This window comes from Anabrus simplex, chromosome 4 (assembly GCF_040414725.1).
Source record: "Anabrus simplex isolate iqAnaSimp1 chromosome 4, ASM4041472v1, whole genome shotgun sequence".
In the NCBI taxonomy this organism is placed as follows: domain Eukaryota; kingdom Metazoa; phylum Arthropoda; class Insecta; order Orthoptera; family Tettigoniidae; genus Anabrus; species Anabrus simplex.
This window is the reverse complement of record NC_090268.1, coordinates 379,583,971-379,609,797: the sequence shown is the minus strand read 5'-3', so window position 1 is coordinate 379,609,797 and position 25,827 is coordinate 379,583,971.

The window sequence follows — 25,827 nt, the reverse complement described above, 5'->3', positions numbered from 1 at the left end:
TCAACTGAGTAGAAATAGGTTCGATTCCCACCTCACCCATCCTGGAAGTGATTTTCCGTGGTTTCCCACTTCTCCTCTAGGCAAATGCCGGGATGGTACCTAACCTAAGGCCACGGCCGCTTCCTTCCCTCTTCTTTGTCTATCCCTTCCAATCTTCCCTTCCCCCCCCCCACAAGGCCCCTGTTCAGCATAGCAGGTGAGGCCGCCTGGGCGAGGTACTGGTCATCCTCCCCAGTTTCATCCCCCGACCCAATGTCTCACGCTCCAAGACACTGCCCTTGAGGCGGTAGAGGTGGGATCTCTCGCTGAGTCCGAGGGAAAAACCAACCCTGGAGGGTAAACAGATTAAAAAGGAAAGAAAGAAAGAAAGAAAGAAAGAAAGAAAGAAAGAAAGAAAGAAAGAAAGAATAACCTTTACGTTACTCAGTCTGCCCAATAATAAATCAAATGTATAAAACACCATTACGTATCTGGAAGGAAAAAGGTCTGGTTTGTACCAATACTTTATTAATGTGTATTTTGTGTTCGATAGACTGCAAAACTTAAACGTTATTTGAACTATGTCGACATGAAAACCACCTTCACAATATCATTTTAAGTAACATCATCAGTAGCCTAGAGCCTCCGTGGCTCAGGCGGCAGCGCGCCGGCCTCTCACCGCTGGGTTCCGTGGTTCAAATCCAGGGGAGGCGGGACGGGTTTTTCTCCGGGTACTCCAGTTTTCCCGGTTATTTCAGCAACACTCTCCACTACCATTTCATTTAATCTGTCATTCATTAATCATTGCCCCAGGGGAGTGCGGCAGGCTTCGGCAGCCGGCACAATTCCTATACTCGCCGCTAGATGGGGCTTCATTCATTTCATCCCTGACCCGGTCGAATGAATGGAAACAGGCTGTGGATTTTCATCACCGAAATGTTATTTCTGGAACAGAGTTGCGTAACTGTGAGCTTGCATTCGTGATAATTGCTTCAAATCCCACCGTCAGCAGCCCTGATGATGGATTCCCACTTTCACATTAGGCATATTTTGGGGGTGTAACTTAATTAAGGCCATGGCCGCAACCTTCCCAATCCTAGCCCTTTCCCATCTTTCGGTCTCCGAAAACATTCGATTTGTTACTGTGACGTTAAATAAGTTGCAAAAGGATCAAACTAGTAGAGCTGTTTCTTCATATAGCGATATTCCACAGACTTCAAGATGCTGAAAATTGGAAGTTTTCCCAAACTGCGTTATCTGCAAAGAAAGTGTTACAGCAGAATCCAATATCTGATACAGTTATGCTAATTTTGTGCTGTCTTCTTTCGTGGCAACACTGATTATTTATGTTTTGTTTCCGCGCCATGCCAGAATGATAGCGGGCCAATGAATTACAGTGGCGAGTATTCTACTCTGATACAGGAGGTTGCATGAGGTAGAAAGTGTTGAAGGAGTGATGACTAAGGAAAGATTGAGAAACGTCCCAAAGATTTTGAAAGGAAACGATACAGACCCAACGTATATTGTGAACATGATATTGGTATCGTTCATGGTAGTACCCCAAATAACATACGAAGTTGAAAAGTGGAAAGTAAGTCATATACCAAACACACGTAGCTTGTATGATTTTCTTACATAATATTCCATGTGAATATGAAAGCATTTGATGAAAATCTTCAGCCAGTTTTTACAAAGGGGAGGGAGTCAATAAAACAAATGGCGTAGGTCCTCCGAAGAGGCCTAGTGCAGGTCTTTTTCTAGTGGACGACCTATTAGGCGACCTGCATGTCTGTGAAGATGAGGGCCCTACCTGGGATGATTTATAATGTTGAATACGCCACACACACCCAGCCTCTGAGCCATTGGACTTAACGAATTAAGATTAAAATCCCCGACCCGGCCAGGATTCGAGCCCAAGAACTTCTGAACCGGTGGCCAGTACGCTGACCATTCAGCCAACGAGTCGAACAGGGAGTCAATTAAGTGCTGCTATCGAGTTCTTAGTAAAATGAAATAATGTACTAAAGTAAAGTAAATTTTTCCTGTTTAACGCATAAAATATATTCCTAATTCACATAATAAAATCCTCACATATTTCTTTCTTTTTTCTTTTTCTTAATCGGTTTACCCTCCGAGGTTGGCTTTTCCCTCGGACTCAGCGAGGGATCCCACCTCTACCGCCTCAAGGGCAGTGTCCTGGAGCGTGAGACATTGGGTTGGGGGATACAACTGGGGAGGATGACCAGTACCTCGCCCAGGCGGCCTCACCAGGGGCCTCTTCCACGAACGAACTTTGCAACTTTTCAAATTTGCACTTTTCACTTTTCATTTCTTGCAAAGTGCAAAGTCTTTCTGTTCCACCATGATCTAGGTTGTACTTTTCAATTTCTTCGCAAAGTGAAAAGTCTTTGCGAATGAGTGATCCGATCGAGTTAATTCCATGAGCAAACTGTATAGGCCTAATACTCTATGATTTTAATGCTTTCTACTTTTCGCGGCGAACTTGATGGTATAATTGTGGTATTTAAGTTTTTATCATGGGAAAGAAAGTTTAGTATTACAAGAAGCTGGCAGTGCTGAAAGTTGTCAAGGAGAAACGTGACATCCTTTTTGACAACTTTAAAGGTAACCTCTCAAATGATGACGCATATCAATGTTAGCGAGAGTACCGTCAACACATCCACACACAGAAGGAAATTCACCCTTCAATAGAAATCCCGTCGCTATATTATGTGGATTATCAGGCCAACGTACTGTTAGGAAATATTACATTTACTAACACATCTACGACTTTGGTAGCAGTTCAGCAATTAATTGATTTTGATGTCCCATACATTGGTGTTACACAGTGCAGCTGGGCACAATTTACTAACCAATGTAAGCATATAAGAATTTGCTCTTTTTCGGAAAAGGATTGACTTCTTTTTGTTGCATGTTTCAATAAATGACCGATCATTTCAAGAATATAGTCAGCCAGTGTTGGGATAATACGAAATCTTTAGCGAAAGTCTGTCGAAGTGAGATTATGAAAATTAATCTCGTCTTTGTACTGTTATTGGATTCTTCATCACTGTCCTCACTTGATGCTAGCAAAAGCTCACGTCGTAACGTGTTTATATCACTAAACAAAATTATACGCCGAGAAACTGGTGTACATACTTGTTAATTAACAGATGAAAAGGGAATCATTTCTTTGCAAGATTTATGAAAACTTTTCACTTCATTTCTTTGCACTTTACGTTTCTGTACCATTGGTGGAACATAACAGGCTTGAAAAGTGAAAAGATTCCTAACTTTTCACTTTGCAAACTAAATCTGGAAAGTGATGGTGGAACAAAATATGAACTGAAAAGTGAAAAGTGCAAAGTGAAAAGTTCGTTCGAGGAACAGGCCCCTGCTATGCTGAACAGGGATCTGGGTGGGGGATGGGAAGTCTGAAAGGGATAGATAAGGAAGAGGGAAGGAAGCGACCGTGGCCTTAAGTTATGTACCATCCCGGCATTTGTCTGGAGAAGTGGGAAACCACGGAAAACCACTTCGAGGATGGCTGAGGTGGGAATCGAACCCACCTCTACTCACTTGACCTCCCAAGGCTGAGTGGACCCCGTTCCAGCCCTCGTACCACTTTTCAAATTTCGTGGCAGAGCCGAGAATCGAACCCGGGCCTCCCGGGGTGGCAGCTAATCACACTAACCACTACACCACAGAGGCGGACTACATAATTCTTGACAACTAATTTTTATAAAAAAAACGAAAACATCAAACACCATGCTTTAATGAGGTGTGGAACTGTGCTTTCCTTTTCATTCATTCCTGTGTAGTACTTCGTACATTCTTTGTCTGTCCCGCATGTTTGCTTCTCAAAATTAATATCGAGAATTTCCTGAAAATTCACTCAAACCCATTTCTGTAGTAACTCGACTTCATCCTCCATCGTGTCCGACTCGTTGGCTGAATGGTGAGCGTACTGGCCTTCGGTTCAGAGGGTCCCGGGTTCGATTCCCGGCCGGGTCGGGGATTTTAACCTTAATTGGTTAATTCCAGTGGCCCGGGGGCTGGGTGTTTGTGATGTCCCCAACATCCCTGCAACTCACACACCACACATAACACTATCCTCCACCACAATAACACGCAGTTACCTATACATGGCAGATGCCGCCCACCCTCATCGGAGGGTCTGCCTTACAAGGGCTGAAATCGGCTAGTATTAGCCACACGAAAAAAAAAATCCTCCATCGTATCAGAGGCTTTGAAGCTTTGGAGCTGTGTTTGGCTTAAACCTTCAGGAAATAGGTTATTTAAAAGAACGTGCCCACCCAGCTCCTCGCTGTAAGAGAGAATGCTGCAGGCAGGAGGAACAACAGCAATCCAGGGCCTGCGGGCTGTGAAAACACTCGACTCAGAACCATTGTCACTCCCACACCTCGTGGCATAACCCTAAACTTTGAAAAGCTTTTAATGTTTATACGTCCATTGAGACTCAATTGTTTTCATTTTTATTTTACGCCTGACTCTCTTGTTTCGGCTCCAAGCTGTATGAACTTGCCTTCCTTTAAAAGCACTCAGTTCAACATTGCTGCCTTTGTTTGGCTTTGTTTCACTTCTATATTTTTATACCATTAGACAGAATCCTTTGTGAAAAAAGTCAAGCATTAGACTCAAGTATCTGAGAAGTGCCTCTCCTCATGTTATTCCCTTCTCTTCTCTGACCTCGGCCTCAGGCCACAGTGTAATCTGTACTGCTGTAAAATAAACATGATCCACGAATTTATTTCTCGAGGATTCATAATTACCAACTTCTTCTTCACATTTTGCACCTTCATAGAAAGGTGGCAAAAATCATGGAGTTTTGTTTGTTTGTTTGTTTGTTTGTTTGTTTGTTTGTTTGTTTGTTTGTTTGTTTGTTTGTTTGTTTGTTTGTTTGTTTGTTCTTAACATGGATAGAGCTTATAGCTGGGGGCATGCGAAAATTCGTGTAACGCAACAAATTGTATGATGGAAGTTACGTCTCATTAGTCGTTACCGTAAGCTTTGGTCGCCAAAGATGCTCTGTGAAATGATGCAAATAAATCGTTCGTTATCAACATTTGAGTTTAATTTACTGAAAGACATATTCATTAGCTTTTCGCAAAAGGAAAAGTTTCTTTTTCCTATTCTGTGTATCCCATGACAAAGTTTCTGTGTCATGGATGTCGAACCGTTGTTGGAGGATCGTCTTCCATCCTTGTCCATGTTTCAATTTTATCTTGTCTTCCATGATCAGTTTTATGGGGTCCTATATTCAACTTTCGTCGACGCAAGGAGGGGAAAGGGCTAATATTTGAAAACTGGGAAGGTTAATGTACAGCCTCAGGATTTTGCTGGTGTGGAAATCACATGACAACCGTACTCAGGGCTGCCGACGGTGGGATTCGAACCCATCGTCTCCCGAATGCAAGCTCACAGCTATACGAACCGAACCGCACGACCAATTCGCGCAATAATAATAATTTAGACGTGTCGTAATGGAACTGAACGTCCACCCATGCTGGTACAGCTTACCGGTGCGTCTAGCGGTGAAATGCGGGTGATCTGTTTCTTCGACGTCCCCTGCAGAGTGCGATCATTTTTCACTGTCTCTCCCTGTATTCCCTGTTCGGGGTCTTAAAGTTTTCGATTCATTCAACTGCTTTCGATGGTGCAGCAATTCGCCGAGTGGGAATCGTGTCAGACAAGTTTGAACATGTTTGAAACTCAATGGAACGGCAGGCAGAGTATTCACGCACGTGGTCAATATTTTTGGCAATTTCATACGGCATGAAAACAGAGATTTTTAGCAGGTGTTAAAGGCGTTTTCAGTGGAAATGTTTCATGTGTTGGAGTGCACGAGGGATAATGGCTGGTATCTCAATAAACTCGGACCTATGTTGTTTTAACTTTCTCTATGTATGATAAATTCGATCGAAATGTTTTAATAATAATTATAATAATGTTATTCACTTAACGCCCCACTAACTACTTTTTACGGTTTTCGAAGAACCGAGGTGCCGGAATTTGGACCCTCAGAAGTTCTTTAACGTGCCAGTAAATCTATCGACACGAGGCTGACGTTTTTGAACACCTTCACATATCACCGAACTGAACAGGGATCGAACCTGCCAAGTTGGGGTCAGAAAGCCAGCGCTCAACCGTCAGAGCCCCTCACCCCGACTCAAGATGTTTTGCCCGAGGGCATCAGTATACTCTGTAGATGAGACGTATTGGGTCATTACAGTAAGTTTCCCTTCAACAATTCTGTAAGTGCCGGGCTGAGTGGCTCAGGCGGTTGAGGCGCTGGCCTTCTGACCCCAACTTGACAGGTTGATCCTAGCTCAGTCCGGTGGTACTTGAAGGTGCTCAAATATGTCAGCCTCGTGTCGGTAGATTTACTGGCACGTAAAAGAACTCCTGCGAGACTAAATTCCGGCACCACGGCGTCCCCGAAAACCATATAAGTGCTTAGTGGGACGTAAAGCCAATAACATTATTATTTATTATTTTGTAAGTATTGGAATGAATATAAAATTGTATCTCAGATGTTGGTGTGGAGTTGACTGCCAGGCAAGTGGCTGTGAGGTTTAGATCACGTAGCTGTGAGCTTATATTCGAGAGATAGTGGGTTCGAACCCGACTGTCGGCAGCTCTGAACATGGTTTTCCGTGGTTTACCATTTTCACTCCAGGCAAATGCTGGGACTGTACCTTAACTAAGGTCACGTCGCTTCCTTCCCAATTCTAGGCCTTTCCTCTCCCAGCGTCGCTATGAAATCTACCTGAGTTGGTGCGACGTAAGTCCAATTGTAAACAAAAGAGCTATCTGTGTCGTTGCGGCGTAATGAAAATTAAAAAAAAGAAAAGTAAATTACTAACTATAAAGTACAATATCACCAACAACTCAGTATCTCTCAGAAGCAATGAAGCACGCTTTGTTATTTAGGCTAAGTCCATAATACCTGTATCGAGACATGGCAAATCTGCATGCCGTATCGATTCTTGACGTGTTCAAACCCCATTTACACTTCTTTCACTAGCACACTCCGTCTCTACTAGTTTGCATGTCATAGCGGCTTAGCCTACTTTGTATGCAACGTATAGGAGTTTTGTTCATTCCGAAGTCTCACTGTTTGCCTTCTATGTGTGCTACCGTACACTCTGCAAACATTGTGATAAGAAAGTTCTGATTCCTCTTAGTTATATAAACGAGTTACACGCTAACTTTATTTGTTGATTTCACAAAATTCCTCTACAAATTAACAGACCTTGCATCTTGTAATTTCCTCTATCTGCAGCCTGATAGTCGACAGAAGTGACATTTCATTGCGTGTAATAATATACAGAGTGTATTCGCGATGATGTTACGAAGTTTCAGGATTACAAAGTTACAAAGCTAAGCAAAATTCTACTCTTCAAGTCCGTTTACAAGCACAAGGTGCACAAGCTGCTCTATTTACAACAAATGTTAGAAATAGCGTCCCCCTGCCTCAATGCAGTCATGGCATCGTCACACGAAGTTCTGTCGTACCAGTTCGAATATCCCCGGTGTCGTTTGAGCAGCATCGGAGGCAGCGAGAATTCTTGCCAAGAGATCTTCTTCAGTCTCAATAGGTGTCTCATACATAAGGTTTTCCAAATGGCCCCATAATAAGAAATCAAGTGGGGTGAGATCAGGTGAACGAGCGGGCCACGAAACAGGACCTCTCTTCCTATCCGCTTTGCAGGTGTTCACGAACCCTCAGTCCGAAGTGAGGTGGGGTTCCATCATATTGGAACCACATCCGTTGACGAAGGGCAAGTCGGATGTGTTCCAGGAACGTGGGTAGTACATCCCCGAGTACCACTGTGTACACTGCTGCATTTAGGTGTGGAGGAAAAAGAAACGGGCCTACTACGTAATCATTTACCATGCCTGTCCACACGTTGACTGAAAGTTTGTGGTCGTGGCTCTTCACAGCTGTAGCGTGCGGATTCTCATCGGCACGTTAACTAATGCAGGACGAAGTTCCGACACCCCGGCGTCTGTTAAGAGCGAACAGATGTTAAACAACTTGGATTATTAATAACTTTTGACTCAAACGTTTCCGGACTACGGTTCCATATCTCAAATTGATCCATGTGTTGTCCTCCATCATCCCTGAAAGTTTCTAACATCACCAGGGATACACCCTGTATTTTAATACAACAGCTCCTGTGCAGCAGGGGCTGCCTAACTGAGACGGCAGTGGTGTGTTCGGTTCACCCAAGAGGACATAGGTTCCGTCCTCTTCAAGACGTCCGAAAGTTAGAAACGAGAGTTCCACCTCTGGGGAGGCATATGGCTCTCGATTCACTCAGTCTACAACAGAAATGAGTAGCAGGTTAATTCCTGGCGACAAAGGGCTAAACACTTATGGATAGTGGAAGTATTCACCTTCCATTCCTCGAAAACCCTTCATGTTCTGTACAGATATTGGTTATTTAGCGTACTTTTGTAAATCGGTGATAGAGTACCTGCCTAGGAAGGAGCCGTCTCTACCACTGGAGGTAGGGGCGAGTGAGGGGACTTATTCAGCGAGATACCGGAAATGATCAGCTCTCCCAATCGTTCCACGGATACTAGTCAAAAGGTTTATTCTTATTCTTATTATTCTTCTTATTATTATTAGTAGTAGTAGTAGTAGTAGTAGTAGTAGTAGTAGTAGTAGTAGTAGTAGTAGTACTGAAACACAGTGAATTGGACTGCATACTGGGTGAGTGTTTATTAGGCATCACAAACAATACCATAAAAGAAAGTGCTATCTCTGCATTTAAGGGATCCGTCGCGATTTTACGAAATGACTTATACAGTATACTATGTAACAGTGTCTTACTTTCCTTAATCTCTTCTGCTATCTTCCTGTCTTTCCTCAGCAGCTGTATAATCATATTATTTGTCTTCGTTATGCTTTGTCCTTGCGGCAACCTTGATCATTTTACATACATACATACATTATCATTATAGACTGTTATGCCTTTCAGCATTCAGTCTGCAAGCCTCTGTGAATTTACTAAACGTCGCCACAATCCTCGATTTGCAACTAGTGTTGTGGCCTCATTTAGTTCTATACCTCTTATCTTTAAATCGTTAGAAACCGAGTCTAACCATCGTGATCTTGGTCTACCTCTACTTCTCTTACCCTCCATAGCAGAGTCCATTATTCTCCTAGGTAACCTATCCTCCTTCATTCGCCTCACATGACCCCACCACCGAAGCCGATTTATGCGTACCGCTTCATCAATCGAGTTCATTTCTATATTAGCCTTTATCTCCTCATTCCGAGTACCCTCCTGCCATTGTTCTCACCTGTTTGTACCAGCAATCATTCTTGCTACTTTCATGTCTGTTACTTCTAACTTATGAATAAGATATCCTGAGTCCACCCAGCTTTCGCTCCCGTAAAGCAAAGTTGGTCTGGAAACAGACCGATGTAAAGATAGTTTCGTCTGGGAGCTGACTTCCTTCTTACAGAATACTGTTGATCGCAGCTGTGAGCTCACTGCATTAGCTTTACGACACCTTGATTCAATCTCACTTACTATATTACCATCTCGGGTCATTTTCAAGATGCTAATAAAATAAAATAATAATAATTAATATTATATTTCTTTCTTTCTTTCTTTCTTTCTTTCTTACCCGGCGAGTTGGCCGTGCGGTTAGGAGCACACAGCTGTGAGCTTGCGTCCGGGAGATAGTGGGTTCGAATCCTACTGTCGGCAGCCCTGAAGATGGTTTTCCACGGTTTCCCATTTTCACACCAGGCAAATGCTGGGGCTGTACCTTAAGTAAGGCCTCAGCCGCTTCCTTCCCATTCCTAGCCCTTTCCTATCCCATCGTCGCCATAAGACCTGTCTCTGTCGGTGCGACGTAAAGCCACTAAAAATAAATATTTCTTTCTTTCTTCTTAATCCACTTACCCTCCAGAGTTGGTTTTTCCCTCGGACTCAGCGAGGGATCCCACCTCTAACGCCTCGAGAGCAGTGTTCTGGAGCGTGAGATTTTGGGTCTCAGATACAACTGGGGAGGAGGACCAATACCTTGCCCACGTGGCCTCACCTTCTATGCTGAACAGGGGCGTTGTTAAATGTTGGGAAGATCAGAAGGAATAGGCAAGGAAGAGGGAAGGAAGCGGCCGAGGCATAAAGTTAGGTACCATCTCGACATTTACCTGGAGGAGAAGTGGGAAACCACGGAAAACCACTTGGAGGATGTCTGAGGTTGGAATCAAACCCTTCTCTAATCAGTTGACTTCCCGATGCTCAGTGGATCCAGTTTCAGCCTTCCTACCACATTTCATTGCAGAGTCGGGAATCGAACCTGGTCCTCCAGGGATGGGAGCTAATCACACTAACCACTACACCACAGGGGTGTACATTATTATTATTATTATTATTATTATTATTATTATTATTATTATTATTATTATTATTATTATTATTATTATTATTATTATTATTATTATTATTATTATGGGTATATTGACTCTGTTGATGGCAAACAAACACAAATCAAAAGTCAAGTACTGATGAGGATATAATGTTATATATTTTTACCTTTGCTTTCATGCAGAAGCATTTTTGGCACCTTTATCTCACAAAGTACTTCTAAAGCAATAGTACAATTTACCAGGAAGGTTGAATATTTCCTATTTGTTGCACAGAAACGTATTTAGTCGGAAATATTCCGTTTAAATTTTAAATACTTGCAAAGACTGCAATAATTTTACTGTAGATTTATACAATTTAAAAATTAAGTGTTCTGTTAACTATGCTTACAAAACTATACAAGTGGTACTGCAAGTGGGTGATATCATGTACATAAAGACAATGAATTAACCATGTGTTAGTTTAAATTGTGAAATTTAGCACTCCTTAATGAAACACTTTCTGAAGAATTTTCTTCTTCCTAAATTTTTCCTTACTTTACCGGAATCGGCACTTTGTGTATGTAGTCGAGTTTTGTGGCCGGATGTCCTTCCTGACACCAACTCTTAAGTAGGGGGATGTTCTGTATTTACTATCGCGTGTTTCTTTGGTGGTTGGGTTGATTATGTGGTGGTATTGCAAGTGGATGAGAGGATGCGCATTAAAACGATTAATAAATTAACCATAAGCAATTAAATCCCATCTTCGACTGGAAATGGAATCCAGGGTCCTCTAATCCAAAGACTATTACCCTGGCCATTCAACAATAGCTTTGGAAGAATATTTACCTAAAACTGCTTGGAAAATCTTATTTTTTGTAAAATATGGTGAGATTTTCCGATCTAGCAGATGCACTGTTCTGTCATACGTCTCTGATATTTAACACAAAGTTTATGAACACATTTTTGAACATATATCACAAATTTAGTTTTAAAAAATGAAGACGAATTGAGAAAATTCAGTTTTCTGAATAGATTTTCCCTTTTGAGAGATTGAAGGGGGTTGATCGAAGCTTCGAGAGACCGAGCTCGATAGCTGCACTCTCTTAAACTGTTGGACACCAATGATATTGAAATTATGAATATACAGATGTTACCACCCCTTACGAATTTGACTCATAGATACTCCCTTACAATGAAATACCTTCTGATGGTTTCTGATTTTAGATTCCTAGCCCTTTCCCGTCCCATCGTCGCTATAAAACCTATCTGTGTCGGTGCGATGTAAAACAACTTGCTTGAAGCTTCGAGAAGAGAACTGTGATTAAGAGTAATTTAAAATTTAATTCTGGAAGTGGTTCTCCAGTTGCATCTCTAAACACAACTATCGCTAAAGTACAAGCCTCCTGTTTTCCCAATTTTAACATCCAGTCAATTGAAAATATTTGCTCCATATCAGCACAGATAATCGGGCATTCTTTACCCTCACTGGGTAAATGCGTATGATCATCACCTAGTCCTAATCTCCTAAAATTAAATAAACAACAAATCATAACTTTTTATGGTTACTAATTCTGTGGTGAGGACTAGACTGCAAATTGAATTCAATCACACTCTAAGAGAAGATATATATTATCGTCCTGGCAACTTGGCTGGTATAAAACTGAACGTCTTTGAAAAGAAACCAGAAAAACGTGGCATTCCTAAAGAAATCCCTGCCTCAATCAGCCGCAGCAGCATCTTGAACTACTTCCAACTGCTAGTAGATACCATGTTGGAACGGGGGAAAAAAAGAGCAAGTGCTTCCAACGATATTTCTCTTCAGCAGCTATCTCGTTTCTAGCCCAGTTTTGGCCACTTCGCCACTCTCAGACCATCTGTCACCTACCCTTCCTTCTTTGGGCTCTGCCTTATCTGCAGAGCTCTTTCCGCTCATCACATTTCCACAATGTCTTCATTTATCTGCCCTCTACAGGGATGCCTCTATTTACGAGTTTCCTTTCCCGTTCGTCAATTCTTTGGATCGTCTCTTACTTCATGTTCCTAACAGCATCCCATTATTCTTATTTCTTACAAGTTGCTCCATGTCGTACCGACAACTATAGGTCTTAGGCGACAATTTGCCAGGAAGGGGCTAGGGGTGGGAAGGAAGCGGCCGTGGCCGTAATTAAGGTACAGCCCCCGCATTTGCCTGGTGTGAAAATGGGCAACCACGGAAAACGATCTGTAGGACTGCTGACAGTGGGGTTCAATCCCACTATCTCCCGTATACAGTATACTGGCCGCACTTAAACGACGGAAGCTATCAATCTATTATTATTATTATTATTATTATTATTATTATTATTATTATTATTATTATTATTATTATTATTATTATTATTATTATTATTATTATTATTATTATTTAGACTCCCCTATTAGTACTGCTTTTCAAAACTATAAATTTCAACTTCTTCCTTTTTCTTTCTTCCCGGTCTTTTATCAATAATTTAGGCTCGGCCCTGTACCGTATGCAGTTTTAAGTCCAGTGTTACCCCTGGATATCCTTCCTGACGCCGATTCTGTGTTGGAGGATACATCACTATTGCGTGCTTCTGTGTGTTGTTTATAGTGCAAAGGTGTGTATTAAGACGAACACAGATAACAAGTCCCCGGGCTAGAGAAATTTAGCAAACACTATTCAAATCCCCTGAACCCAATGTTGACCATTTAGCCAAGTAGCCGAATACACGCTTATTTAAATACTTTTAGTTAAAATATGGTTTTCTTTAAGATGGCTCCATTCCGTTCCCAAGAGCATAATGAGAAGGAAAACACTGATCTAAGCAAATATGTTTCATATGTCATTTATTTATTTATTTATTTATTTATTTATTTATTTATTTATTTATTTATTTATTTATTTATTTATTTTATTTTATTTATTTATTTATTCGCCGGATGAGTGACTCAGACGGTTGAGGCGCTGGCTTTCTGAGCCGAACTTGACAGGTTCGATCTTGGCTCGGTCCGGTGATATTTGAAGGTTCCGACAAAAGAGTAGCGTTACAAAAATGTTGCAATGTTTGGGTTGGGAAGAATTGAGAGAAAGAAGAAGAGCTGCTCGACTAAGTGGTATGTTCCGAGCTGTCAGCGGAGAGATGGCGTGGAATGACATTAGTAGACGAATAGGTTTGAATGGCGTCCATAAAAGTAGGAAAGATCACAATATGAAGATAAAGTTGGAATTCAAGAGGACAAACTGGGGCAAATATTCATTTATAGGAAGGGGAGTTAGGGATTGGAATAACTTACCAAGGGAGATGTTCAATAAATTTCCAATTTCTTTGAAATCATTTCGGAAAAGGCTAGGAAAGCAACAGATAGGGAATCTGCCACCGGGGCGACTGCCCTAAATGCAGATCAGTATTGATTGATTGATTGATTGATTGATTGATTGATTGATTGATTGATTGATTGATTGATTGATTGATTGATTGATTGATTGATTGATTGATTGATTGATTGATTGATTGATTGATTGATTGATTGATTGACAGCTTCGTGTCGGTAGATTTACTGGCACGTAAAATAACTCGTGTGGGACTAATTTCCGACACCTTGGCGTCTCCGAAAACTGTATAAAATAGTTAGTGGGACGTAAAGCAAATAACATATTTATTTATTTATTTATTTATTTATTTATTTATTTATTTATTTATTTATTTATTTATTTATTTATTTATTTATTTATTACTTTCCTAAGGACCTACTTGGGACCACGGTGCTGGTTTTGACTCTTTACATGGATCATCTGTTTCTTCTTGGCCCAGAAAGCTTTCATTTTCTGGCTGTGTGTCTGCTCTGTTCACTTTGGTCTGATGGTCCATGTGTTCTTTCCGGTGAGGGACAGTGGGAGGACACCCTTCATAGTGATTGGGATCGGTCCTGTATAGTGTTCAGTGTAATTTCTAAATTGTTCTAGGTCTGATTTCACTGCTTTAATCCATTTGTTCGTGGAGGCTTTCTCTCTAACCGTTGTGCTGAAAATATTTTTGGTGAGCATTCAGGGTTCCATGCGGATAAACCTGTTATAAAAATCCAGTATCCTTTCTTCATGTCTTCCTGATGATCATAGAGCTTATTGTTGTGCCTGCTTCCCTGCGTGCCATCCTCTCCTCATATAGGTGCTAACCTTTCTTTCTTTCTTAATCTGTTTACCCACCAGGGTTGGTTTTTCCCTCGGACTCAGCGAGGGATCCTCCTCTACCGCTTCACGGGCAGTGTCGTGGAGCGTGAGACATTGGGTCGAGAGGATACAACTGGGAAGGAGGACCAGTAACTCTCCCAGGCGGCCTCACCTGCTATGCTAAACAGGGGCCTTATGGTGGAATTGGAAGATTGGAAAGGATAGACAAGGAAGAGGGAAGGAAGTGGTTGTGTCTTTAAGTTAGGTACCATCCACGCATTTGCCTGGAGAAGAAGTGGGAAACCAGGGAAAACCACTTCGAGGATGGCTGAGGAGGGAATAGAACCCCCTCCCCCCCCCACTCCACTCAATTGAATTCCCAAGGCTAAGTGGACCCTTTCCAGCCCTCGGACCACTTTTCAAATTTCGTGGCAGAGTCGGGAATAGAGCCCGGGCCTCCAGGGGTGGCAGCTAATCACACTAACTACTACAACACAGAGGCGGACACATATTTTATATGTATATAGGCTTAAATTGATCAAAATTGTTTAGAAATGTAGAAAAATGTTTGTTTAAATTCTGTCTGTGCCCTTCAATAGTTGAAAGTTATAACTTGTATTAAAGAAGTGCTCCAGTACGGCTTCGTCCCTCCTTGCTAGTCGAGCGAAGAGTGCAAGGTTGTGAAATGCTCTGTCATCGGCGTCAGGCCAGCTGGCTAGTTGGTGGGTAACCGGTAAACTAGCTAGCCCATTACTTGCTCATTAAGCAACATGTGTATCATTTCCACAACAACTGAAATACAATAAGAGGACTGCTTCTGGATGCTAGAGGGACCATCCCAAGAAATTTTGTCGCATGGAGGCAAACGTACAGAGTGAACCGAAATATGTAAGACGGAGTGGTTCCCAGAATTATAAAATTATCGGTGATAATAATGCGGAATCATTTGTATGAAAATTAATTAATTTCTTCCGGCAGCAAAATATATATATATATATATATATATATATCTGTTACGTTACGCTCCCGTGGCCAACGGCCGTAGCCGTGTTGAAACACCGGATCCCGTGAGATCTCCGAAGTTAAGCAACATTGGGCGTGGTCAGGAGTTGGATGGGTTGCCACGCGCTGTTGGTGGGGGGTAAGGGCATGGAGGAGCGGAAAGGAACTGGCCACCCTACCGCACGTAAACTCCGACTCAGGAACACCTCTGCGGAGGTCCGGACCTGCCTTCGGGCAGAATAACCCTTACTTTACGCTCCCGTGAGGTCAACGGCTACTTTGAATTGGACTTTCATTTTTATTATGAATGTTATTATTTTTATTGTTATTTTATTCCTTCTGGCCCCAATATGCGTTTGCCAAAAGGACACAGAAGCTCAAGAGTTCTTTGAAAATAAATGTTGATTTCATAAAAGAAATATCAATGAACTTAAGAATATGAACATCGTTGTATAGCACTTGTGAACATTTCGGTTGATGAGTAACGGTTCAAATTGTCTGTGATTTCCTTTACCCTTGTTATATTGAAAAGAAAGGGGAGACAAGACTCCTCTTTGGTAAGCTGCCTCTTTGCATAGCCCTCGAATCGTATTGTGTAGACTGATTTTTTATAAATTAAACACTGTAGATACCAATCTTAACAAGTTGGATGTAACACAGCATGGTACAGGAAATATAATAAATTGTATTCGTTAAATTGTTTGTTCTATACTGGAAGGCCAGAGATTTAGTGTTGCTTACTTCACGTTCGTCTTTCTTAATTCATTACTGATGAATGACGAGATGTACAATGTGCAAAATCCCAAGGGAAGAACCTCATTTCCTAGCTCTGAAATATACAAAGGCGCTTGTACACACGCACATGAGGCTAGCATACATTACCAGGGAATTCAGGTGATTATTCTAGCTAGTGAACAGGGTAGAGGTTGCTCTTTAATACTGTAAACACGCAGCTTCGTTATATATTAGGTTCCCAAAACCCATTCACATGACTTACATCACTTGAATTCCAACCCTTTAAATATTCACACACACACACACACACACACACACGCACACACAAACACAAACAAACATGAGAGCCAAAGGAGCACTTTAGGTTGGTAAACGTTGTTAGGAAATACTCTGTAATGGGAAGAGGTAATAAAGATTGCCCTTTAATACTGTAAACCGGATGTCATCACGCAGTTGCTCTAGGGCAGGGATGGCGAACCTTTTCCAACTTGTGTGCCATTTTAAGTCTGGTTTATTATTCTCAACTGTTGACTGTGCCACTTATTTTCCATTAAGGAATGTCTACAGTCTGGAACCCCCCCGCGACTTCCTTTCTAAATTTCCCATTATGTTTCATAATACTCGTATGTTATTTATTTACTGATTAATTCATTTATTAGATAGATATCTTGTAAACGCATTTGATTGCATGTTCCGTAGTCGTATCTTGCAAATACTGAAAAAAAAAATTACGTACGTAAGTTTCGAGAATACCTAATATTATTCTTTTGTAAAAAGATAATAAGCTCCCACTGCAACACACTTCGTCATTAAATATTATCACCGGGCGAGTTGACCGCGCGGTCAGGTGTGCGGGGCTGTGAGTTAGTGGGTTCCAACCCCACTGTCGGCAGCCCTGAAGATGGTCCGTGGTTTCCCATTTTCACATCAGGTAAATTCTGAGGCCATACCGCAATTAAGGCCGCGGCGGTTTCCTTCACAGTCGTAAGCCTTTCCTGTCCCATCGCCGCCATAAGACCTATCTGTGTCGGTGCGACGTAAAGCAAATTATTTAATAAATTAGATACCTATATATTATGTTCACGTGGCGTGCCACCAAAATCGTGTTCGCGTGTCACTAAGTGACACGCGTGGCATAGGTTCGCCATCACTGCTCCAAGGAGCCGGTGTTACTTTCTCCGCTCGGGACGGCTGTCAGTCGACGTGACAAGAGAGCAGCGGACAGGCGGGTTGCATACCGTGGCGGTACTATACTTGCCGCTCGGAAATGCTACCATATGAACTACAGCAAAAGCTTCCGTGGCTCAGACGGTAGCGCGTCGGCCTCTCACCGCTGGATACCGTGGTTCAAATCCCGGTCACTCCATGTGAGATTTGTGCTGGACAAAGCGGAGGTGGGACAGGTTTTTCTCCGGGTACTCCGGTTTTTCCTGTCATCTTTCATTCCAGCAACACTCTCCATTATCATTTCATAGCATTTATCATTCATTAATAATCACTTTGGGAGTGGCGACCCCATCGTACTAACAGCCTATATCTGCTTCATTCATTACATTCCTGACCCGGTCAATGACTGGAAAACAGGTTGTAGATTTTCATTTTCATGAACTACAGCAATTAAGTATATACCGGTACATAAATAAATCAGTTCTGAGGAATTATCAAACATGTATGTATGTTCAGTCCGTCAGCGATGCCGCTGGTGGGATCCTCAACAGCTCTGCCATCAGCTGTCATAGATGGCCTAAGCATCACTGAAGAGGCGTACTAGGGAAATGAGGAGTGAGGTAGTTTCCCGTTGCTTTCCTCACCGAGCCAGAGTTGCTATTACATATCAGTCTGTCAAGCCCACTGAAATGCATACACCAACCGACCCTATGAGCAACATTTTCCCACCATTCATAGCAGGGACTGGCTGCATAAGAATTGGCATTAGTAACATCGCTCATACCTCAGTCACTTTCATATTGTCAAAGCCAAGGATAAGACAGAGACAGATCTATGAAAGTAACAAAATTGCTCTAGCCTATACCAGAAGACATAGTGCACTGTAAACACTAGGTCCTGTCAGCAAAGGCGATATCAAACATTATAATATAAATAGAATTGAATAGGGTAATATAAAATGTACTTACATCCTCAAATGTGTAGTCTTTAAGTTTTTCTAGTAACGCTATCCTTTCCCGACCTTCATAATTATCATACTTGTTGGCGTGACACAAGGAACTTCGGCGCTGCAGATTAAATTTTTAATGTGATTCAATATCTCATTACATAATATTGAACATTTTGTGAAAATCAAATACTCTTCTTCCCAAGAAGGTTTGAAACTTGTTGGCGTCGATGGCCTACGCTGTGCTGAACTCTCTTCCATAGTAAATGAAACATTAACCGACTAGACTTGAACGTCGTGTGGTGTGAGGATAAAGGCAGGAACACACTACTGTCATCTCACATGAGTTCACGCGTATCGTGTCGCAATGTAATCGGTCCAGAAAGATGCGCCAGACCTTTGCACCACTGGCCTGCAATACGTACTACGTCGTGCACTTCCCCTACTTCTTCCCCTACTTGCTCGCTAAGCTGCTCTCGTTCCTCAAGAGCGGGGAGCAAACTGGCTCCGAAGGCATTTCGCTCTCGATTGACGATGCCTGCTGTAAACAATACAGGTTGGTCGGAAACATCGTAAACTGGATATATGAGTATTAGAGGGTTGGTCATACTGATAAGTAATTTGAAAAATTTACGTCGATATATCGTGGCGTTGTCATTTTATCAGCTGCTGGAGTTAACCAATCAGCTCGATTCGCGGGCGACTTCAGCTGGGCTATGCGAGGCGGAGTTGCTAAATCTGCTCGTGTCCTATGACCGGCTTGAGAGAACCAATAGGAGAAATAAACTTCTCCAGGGAGAGACTTCAGCAATGATAGGCTCGGCCCATAGCAAGCACTTTACTGTGGCATTGGCTGAAACACACGGTGTGTTAGTGTTTGATGCTCATTTCTCGGCATGGCTCTCAAGCCCGACCAAGCCACGAGCAGATTTAGCAACACCGCCACGTAGAGCCAAATTAAATTCGCCCGCGAAGCGATCTGATTGGCTAATTTTCAGCTGATAAAATGACAACAGCGCGAGAGATCGACGTATTTTTTTCCAAATTACTAATTATTATGAGCAACGCTCTAACGCTCATATACTCGGTTCACTTTGTTTGCGACCACCCTGTATATACATAGTGTCCAGAAGTTCCTTCATCACGTGAATCCTGGAAAAATTTCAGGTAAAAATGTTAGTTATAGAATTCCATCAAAGAAAATGTAACACGCAATGTGACCTGAGTTGAAAAGCAATTGAGTACAAGTAATTAAGTTACTTGTGACGATTATCAATTATTATTATTTATTTATTTTTTTTGTAATTTTTACTCGTAATCGTTGTTTTTCAAAAAATGCTGTTTTTACTCGTAAATTACATCTGGTCGGCCTGTGTTGTGTAGTGGTTAGCATGATTAGCTGCCACCCCCGGAGGCCCGCGTTCGATTCCCGGCTCTGTCACGAAATTTGAAAAGTGGTACGAGAGCTGGAACGGGATCCACTCAGCCTCAACTGAGTAGAGGGGGGTTCGATTCCCACCTCGGCCATCCTCGAAGTGGTTTTCCGTGGTTTCCCACTTCTCCTCCAGGCAAATACCGGGATGGTACTTAACTTAAAGCCATGGTCGCTTCCTCCCCTCTTCCTTGTGTATCCCTTCCAATCTCCCCCCCTCCCCTCCCACAAGGCCCCTATTCAGCATAGATGGTGAGGACGCCTAGGCGAGGTACTGGTCATCCTTCCCAGATGTATACCCCGACCGAAGTCTCACGCTCCAGGACACTGCCCTTGATGCGGTAGAGCTTGGATCCGTCGCTGAGTTCGCGGGAAAATCCAACCATGCAGAGTAAACAGATTAAGAAAGAAAGAAATAAAAGAAGGAAGGAAGGAAGGAAGGAAGGAAGAATTTATATCTGAAAATAAAATTGCTATCGTTATGTTGTAGTAATCGATATACATCGCATCGAGAGCTTGGAACTTTGGACCTCCAGCATTCGCAAGGCGCCGCGTCAAGGGTATAATTTCAGGATACGACACGCACTCGTCCATTTAATCGCAAGTTATTGGCTGAGATTTAAATAATGGTGCACTGCGTGGTCGAGATGGTGGTGGTGGTGCTGATTATTGTTTTAAGACGAAATACAACCAGGCAACCATCCTCTATTAACACTAATCAGAAGGAAAATGTAGGAGGTCCGACACTTCAGACAAATTAAGGTTTTGATAAAAGAAAGGAAAGGACTAGGAAGGGCTTGAAAATCAAACACTCCTCAGACTCACCTAATGGAACCTTTGTCCCCAACCCACCCTCTCAAATTGACAGTGGTCTCCCTTTTAATTGCCTAATACGATAGGCAGGGAATACCGTAGATGTTATTCTACCGCTTCCACGCACAGGCGTTACGTGGTCGAGAATGGAGCCAGAATAAACATGTGACGAAGAAAGGTCAAGGGAATTCCATTCCCCTGATTGAATAAATATTTTTTAATTAGTTAACCTGGAAATAATGAAAGCATGAAAATGACGTGGAAACTTTACTTGGGAGAAATCATTTTGAACGTCTGATTAGTCTCGCCTAGTGATGATAGCCACTTAATGCCCGTATCCCAAATAATAAAATATGGAATAATGTATTTTTCGTTGCAACTTCGGTACCATTCCACTCCCATGTTAAAAAAATTTCAGTGTTTCACTAAAGACTCACGTTCTGTGAAGTAGATGTGAGTAAATGTTTTCTCAGGTAACTTTAATTGAGCCGGATTACTTTTATTTTGTACTTACACTTAATATGTATTTCTTCACCTTTTCCAGTTGTCGCCTAGTGCGCAATGTACAGCAATAATAATAATAATAATAATAATAATAATAATAATAATAATAATAATAATAATAATAATAATAATAATAATAATAATAATATAATTATTCTACCGCTTTCCTCACATCTGTGGGGTCGCGGGTGCGAACTGTGTCGCACATATGGATTTGACCCTGTTTTACGGCCAGATATCTTTCCTGACGCAACTCTAACTGTATGAGGGGATGTGATCACTATTGCGTATTTCCGTGGTGGTTTGCAGTGTACTGTGTTGTCTGAGTATGAAGATGAAGGTGTTGGGACAAACAAAAACACCCAGTCCCCGAGCCAGAATAATTAATCAGACGCGATTAAAATCCCCGACACGGCCGGGAAACGAATCCGGGACCCTCTGAACCGAAGGTCTCAACCCTGACCATTCACCCAATGAGTCGGACTACTACTACTACTACTACTAATAATAATAATAATAATAATAATAATAATAATAATAATAATAATAATAATACCGGGCGAGTTGGCCGTGCGCGGCTGTGAGCTTGCATCCGGGAGATAGTAGGTTCGAATCCCACTATCGGCAGCTCTGAAAATGGTTTTCCGTGGTTTCCCATTTTCACACCAGGCAAATGCTGGGGCTGTACCTTAATTAAGGCCACGGCCGCTTCCTTCCAATTCCTAGGCCTTTCCTATCCCATCGTCGCCATAAGACCTATCTGTGTCGGTGCGACGTAAAGCCACTAGCAAAAAAATAAATAATAATAATAATAATAATAATAATAATAATAATAATAATAATAATAATAATAATAATGTAACGTGTCGTGGTGGTAAATAAACACACAACTGGTAGCGTTTATGCTAGGGTTTATTAACAAACACTAATTGCTTTTACAACTACACAGGCAAACCAGGATCTCAACTTAGGCTGACACAGTAACACTTCGCACTCTCTCTCTTTGTTCTTTGCCCTCACTACTCAGTCACACTAGTTCACACTGTCGCTTGCAAACTAAGCAATCACACTACACACTCTTCCGCAACAGTCCCTTACTGTCTGAGTCAGTTTCACAATTTATTCTCGCTGTACGCTGTCACAGTCACTTACTTCACAGTCCATGCACAACACAGGCAGGCAATCCCGTACGTCGTACACTGTCCGTACACTCACAACAGACTTCCTTCACTGTCCCTTACCGATACCCAGTCTAACTCCAAACACAAACGTCACTCACAGCAGCCGGACGCAAGAGACTACTCCTTGGTGACAGACACACAGAACGAATACTAATTTCCCCGGACAGAACTGTACTCAATGCACTGCGCTGCTCAGCTGCAATAAACCGCTGACTGACTGGCTGTGAACTCCACCTGAGTACCCTCATACAGTACTCCACCCAGTGCTCGCATAAAGCACTAACTCTGACTGAACTCCACAGAACCAATGACAGAACTGATCCGTCACTGTCCACTGACTAACCCAGTACTCCACAGCAACACTCTTCAACTGCACTGAGTCACAGAGAGAATGGCACATACTGAAACCAAACTGAACCACAGAAGCTCGGCTTGCCTCCTGAAGTAGTGAGTCTTATCGTGAGAGAGAAAGTCCGTGGAGTCTACTAGAATCCGAAAGCTCTGGTCCACCTTCTAGTCGATTGTCACACAGCCGGGAGGCCTCCAGTAACATAACGCAGTGACAAGAGAGTGTTGGCCTTGTGCGCCAGGCTCGCTAGTGATTGGTTCAGGACCACGCCAAGTTGTAGCTCTCAAGGCCTTACAATAAAATGGTGGAAACCACCACAATAATGGTATTGGCTTAATATCCCTCCACCTACTATATAGTATATTTTAAGGGACAGAGGGGTGTAGAAATGTTCCTAGGGCTGAAGATGATTGCTTGACATCCGAAACATGAAACACCCACTTTTTCCATTAATGTGTAATATTCCATTACACATCGTACCTTACTTAACCCATAAATGCACAGAATTGTATATGTGCAAAGGAGAATATACTTGCTTGTTATATCTGCTTTATGATTTTACAAGTGTCCGTTTACTTCTGCCTTGCAAATCCGCTAGGGGTACTCGTGTATTAAAAATGATCAAACACCCAGTCCCCCAGCAAAGGGAAATAACCATTTGAGATTAAATTCACTGACCCGGACGGGAATCGAACCCGTGGCCCTCTGAACCGAAGGCCATTACGGTGATTATTTAGCGAACGAGCCGGTCGCACAACATGATATCTCACACCTAAGAATGATATGTTATGAATTAGAAATCTATTAGAATTTTATTTTGTGCTTAGTGGAATATTAAATCGCATATTTTGTAACAAAAATTAGTAGTCGTCAATAAACAGCAATGCTTTTTCAAGTTAACTAGGGAATGAGAAGCAGGAACAAAAAAGTAAAACTGGGGAGCTGGCAATACTCCAACTCAAGTAGCTCAGCTGTGCTACGGATACTTAGGTCTGCACGCAAAATGACAAGTATAGCAGCTATTGCAATAAAAGGGACATTTCTCGTTAAATAAGGACCGATGTTACGAACCCTCAAACACGTAATAATTCATTTTTGACGTAGGCTACAGGTAGATCAACGTCTCGAAATTTGAACAAAATCGGTGACTTCACAGCAGTTCTCCTCGCCATTGTTGGTAGCCTTTTGGTACTAGCATCATGGGAGAGTACACAGTGAACAATTCCGCAACGAAAAGCAGGAATATTTAGATTGATGCTTTCACGGGCCGTAATTGTAAGCGTGAGAATATGCTTCTCGGCTCATGCAGTGTCAAGAAAATAAAGTGGAATTCTTAGAGATGTCTTCCAGCCGAAAAGGTAGAGCGAAGTTCTCTGCGAAACGTAAAGAATTTCGCCTCGTTTGCTTTACACGACAAAAGCCCAAAAGCTGGAATGTTTCAGAAAGGATCATCTTATTACGGAACACGACAACATTAGAACGCTTTCTTCTAGGGCATCGCTCAATTTGCTCAATTGTTTGCGTGTAGCCACTAAGTCAAGTGGATGGTGACATGACATAGGAGGATGTGGTTGAGTCACTGAAGTCCCCATAATAGTTCCACTCGTCTTAGTTAAGCGTAATTCATCCGGTCTGAGCTCTCCACTACGTTACAGGAACTATACATCCATGTGTTGAAATTCGGCATCCCGAGGTTCTTACGATACATTATTCTTACCTTCATTCAAGGAATTTAGGTTCTCTTATTGCCCTTCTCTCCTCAACCTAGTCACAGAGAGTCGCACAGCTGTGAGCTTGCGTTCGGAAGATACTTGGTTCGAATCCCACCGTTGGAAGTTCTGAAGATGGTTTTCTGTGGTTTCCCATTTCTACACTTGTCAAATGCTGGAGCTGTACCTTAATTAAGGCCACGGCCGCTTACTTGCCAATCTCAACACTTTCCCATTCTTCCGTCACCGAAAACCTGTGATGTGTAAGTGCAACGTTAAATAAGAAAAAATCTCCCTTTTTTTTCACGAGCAAGTCTTACTCATCAATAGCTGCAGTCGCTTAAGTCCGGCCGGTATCCAGTATTCGGGAGATAGTGGGTTCGAACCCCACTGTCGGCAGCCCTGAAGATGGTTCTCCGTGGTTTCCCATTTTTACACCAGGCAAATGCTGGGACTGTACCTTAATTAAGACCACGGCTGCTTCCTTCCAACTCATAGGCCTCTCCTGCCTCATCGTCGCCATAACACCTATCTCTGTCGGTGCGACGTAAATCAACTTGTAAAAAAGGAAACTCATCATATGACGGGAGTATGATAGCCGAGTGGCATAGTCACTGACTTTCCATAAAGGTGGCCGAGGTTCGAAACACGGCCAGTGCATAGGCCTATGGGACTTCACGTATATATTCGCGTAAAACTGGAGGTCTCATGGCAATGATCACAACATCAAGAGTCATATGAAAATAAAATTTTGCTTGCCTGTTTGCTTCACAAAATACCGCGCATCAACACCCCATGTTAGCTCCCAGATCTAATAATTATAATAATAATTTCGTGTGGCTATTTCTAGCCGAGTGCAGCCCTTGTATGGGAGACCCTCCGATGAGGGTGGGCGACATCTGCCATGTGTACATAACTGCGTGTTATTGTGGTGGAGGATAGTGTTATGTGTGGTGTGTGAGTTGCAGGGATGTTGGGGAAAACATAAACACTCATCTCCCGGGCCACTGAAATTAACCAATGAAGGTTGAAATCCCCGACCCGGTCGGGAATCGAACCCGGGACCCTCTGAACCGAAGGCCAGGACGCTGACCATTTAGCCAACGAGTTGGACAACAGTGATAATAATAATAATAATAATAATAATAATAATAATAATAATAATAATAATAATAATAATAAATAATGCCGTGTGGCCCCCGAAGAGGCCTGATGCAGATGTTTCGAGACGACCTGTTCGTCTGTGAGGATGAGGCTACTTATGACAAATTCTAACGCTGAAGATGACACACACACACTCTGCTCTCGAGCTATCGGAATGAACTAATTAAGGTTAACATATCAGACTCGGTAGTTAATCGAACCGGAGAACCCTTGGACCAAAGGCTAGCTTGCTAAACATTCAGCCATGGAGCCGGATATTAAAAATAATGAAGTTCCTCCATG